A 2839-nucleotide genomic window follows, 5' to 3' on the forward strand; every position below is an offset into this window, starting at 1 on the left:
TAAAACCCACATAATGAATTAATGATAATCAACAATAATACAACATTCAAACATATAATTATCAAAAAAACAAAAAATTCATCGACATCTTTATTAAAAAAGGTAGGCTTTATATTTCTATAAAATGCACTGATAGTGAACCAGTACTTTCCAATACACAGTAAATCCTCATTGTTAGAACAAGAACCCTAATCTGACCCTAAGCATTCATTGTAAAATAAAGAACCCTAACCCTAGCCTTCATTGTAGAACAAAGAACCCTAACCTAGCTTTCATTGTAAAATAAAGAACCCTAACCTAACCCTTCATTGTAAACAAATAAAACCCTAACCCCTAGTCTGCCCTTCATTTAGAATAAAGAACACCTAACCTACTTCATTGTAAAACAAAGAACCCTATAACCCCTAGCCTTCATTGTAGAACAAAGAACCTAACCTAACTACTCTTGACAAAAAGCACCTAGCCTTCATTGTAAAATAAAGAAACCCAACCCTAGCCTTCATTGTAAAACAAAACACCTGAACTATCTTCATATAGAACCCTACCCTCTTCATTGTACAACAAAAGACCTAATCCTAACCCTAGCCTTTCAATGTAAAAAAAGAACCCTAACCCTAGCACTTCGTTGAAATAAGACTAACCTACTTGTAGAAAAACCCTAACCCTAGTCTTCATGTGAAAATAAAGAACCCTAACCCTAGCTTCATGTTTAAAACAAAGAACCCTAACCCTAGCCTTTCATTGTAGAACAAAGAACCTAAACCTAAGCCTCATTGTAAAATAAGAAACCCTAAACCCTAGCCTTCATTGTAAAAAAAACCCCTAACCCTACCACTTCGTGTAGAACAAAGAAACCCTAACCCTAGTCTTCATTGTAAAATAAGAACCCTAACCCTACCTTCATTGTTAAAATAACAGAACCCTAACCTAACCTTCATCAATGTAAAATAAAGACCTAACCTAGCCTTACGTTAGTAGAACAAAGAAAACCCTAACCCATTCTTCATTGTAGAAAAACAAAGAAACCCTAACCCTACCTTCATTGTAAAATAAAGAACCTATAACCCTAGCCTTCATTGTAAACAAAAAGAACCCTAACCCTAGCCCTTCAATGAAATAAAGAACCCTAACCCTAGCCTTCACTTGTAAAACAAACAACCAACCCTAGTCTTCATTTATAGAACAAAGAACCCTAACCCTAGCCTTCATTGTAAAATAAAGAACCCTAACCCTAGCCTTCATTGTTAAAAAAAAACCCTAACCCTATCTTCATTTAAAATAAATAACCCCTAACTCTTTAAAAAAGAACCCTAACCTAGCCTCATTGTAAAATAAAGAAACCTCTAACCCTAGCCTTCATTTAAAATCAAAGAAACCCTAACCCTAGCCTTCATATATAGAACAAAAAACCTTAAACCCTACCTTCATTGAACATAAAAACCCTATCCCTAACCCTAGCCTTCATTGTAGAACAAAGAAACCCTAACCCTAACCCTGCCTTCATTGTAAACAAAGAACCCTAAACCCTAGCCTTCATTGTAAAAATAAAGAACCTAACCCCCTAGCCTTCATGTATAGAAACAAACAACCCTAACCCTAGTCTTCATTGTAAAAAAAAGATACCCTACCTATCCATCTGTAAAACAACAAAACCCCTAACCCTAGCCTTCATTGTTAGAACAAAGAACCCTAACCCAGCCTTCATTGTAAAATAAGAACCCTAACCCTAGCCTTCATTGTAAAACTAAAGAACCTAACCCTAGCCTTCATTGTAAAATCAAAAACTAACCTAACCCTAGTCTTCAATGTAAAAACAAAACAGCACCCTCAACCCTAGCCTTCATTGGTAAAAAAAACCTAACCCTTACTCTCTCTCTTTTCTGTGTTCCAACAGTCATGTGGTAAGGAAATGTATTATTATATAGTTTTATTATACGATGACAAACCGATCAAACGGCAATGTAGCCCTTCTCTCAAACACTGCCAAGTCAGTTTCTTCAGCCTGATGGAACGGTTAGTGATAGGGTTGGCCTAACAATCTGGCCATCCAGAATCACAACAACACGCTGACTTCTGCCCCATGGAAGCGCYCACATCGTTTTCGTGACGTTGTCAGCTAATCCATTTWTACTGTATGCAGCGTTGACCGTGAACGCAGTCTCTGCTAACGCGGGAACATTGCCTTTCAATTTCTAACGCGCTATAGCGCAGATCTTTAGCGCTACMGATTGAATCGAGACCCTAGAGGGCTTGAGTGGCAGTAATGAATAAATGATGTTTTTGACAAAGAGAACTACAACTAGAATTGTTAAGATAACATTATTCATTTCCTGTTTGATCCGCATCTGTAGCAGAGGATGTGTACTGTTTCTATGTCTCCAGGTTTCATATCTCTGGCAACATGGTCCCTCCCTTTTTCACATCTAGACCTCTGCATCTCTAATGACACCCTATCCTATATAGTGCACTACAAAGGACAGATGGGGTAAACACTACATAGTATGTGTCTCTTGCCAATATTAACGCAGCACACTGGGGTGTCATTTCAGATGTGTTTGTTCATATGCGGTCTATACAGTAACACTCCCTCTCTGTAGTTCTAGCAATAACTCTTTGTTAAAACACAGAAATGTTCCTTGAACGTGTTTATCTTGGTTAAATTATTGTGCTATGTTGTGCTATCCCAGTGTTTTTGTTCGATTTTCTGTAATAAATAAAAATGTCATTTGGTTAATACTAATAATAATAATTTCAAAGTCCCAATGTTTTTCATGTCAAGTTAAATGACTAGCTAACTGCCCCATTTCTGTCAAATGTTCAAACACCACCACCAAACACA

General features: G+C 37.0%; 1 long non-coding RNA gene across 7 annotated transcripts; it reads right to left on the bottom strand.

The window, feature by feature from the left end:
* Positions 1-159: 159 nt before the first annotated feature.
* LOC139026423 (uncharacterized) lies at positions 160-1780 on the bottom strand. Of its 7 annotated transcripts, none has more exons than XR_011478197.1 (7): positions 1726-1780; positions 1590-1628; positions 1454-1482; positions 1164-1263; positions 691-735; positions 492-518; positions 160-303 (listed from the first exon to the last, which is right to left on the bottom strand). It is a non-coding gene; the product is annotated as an uncharacterized lncRNA (long non-coding RNA). The 7 variants fall into 7 exon arrangements; XR_011478200.1 differs by lacking the exon at positions 492-518 and adding an exon at positions 403-430 and having other exon boundaries at positions 160-265; positions 658-735; XR_011478194.1 differs by lacking the exon at positions 492-518 and having other exon boundaries at positions 160-265; positions 664-735.
* Between the last annotated feature and the right edge of the window lie 1059 nt (positions 1781-2839).

The sequence above is a fragment of the Salvelinus sp. IW2-2015 genome, unplaced genomic scaffold, assembly GCF_002910315.2.
Source record: "Salvelinus sp. IW2-2015 unplaced genomic scaffold, ASM291031v2 Un_scaffold4746, whole genome shotgun sequence".
Lineage (NCBI taxonomy): Eukaryota > Metazoa > Chordata > Actinopteri > Salmoniformes > Salmonidae > Salvelinus > Salvelinus sp. IW2-2015.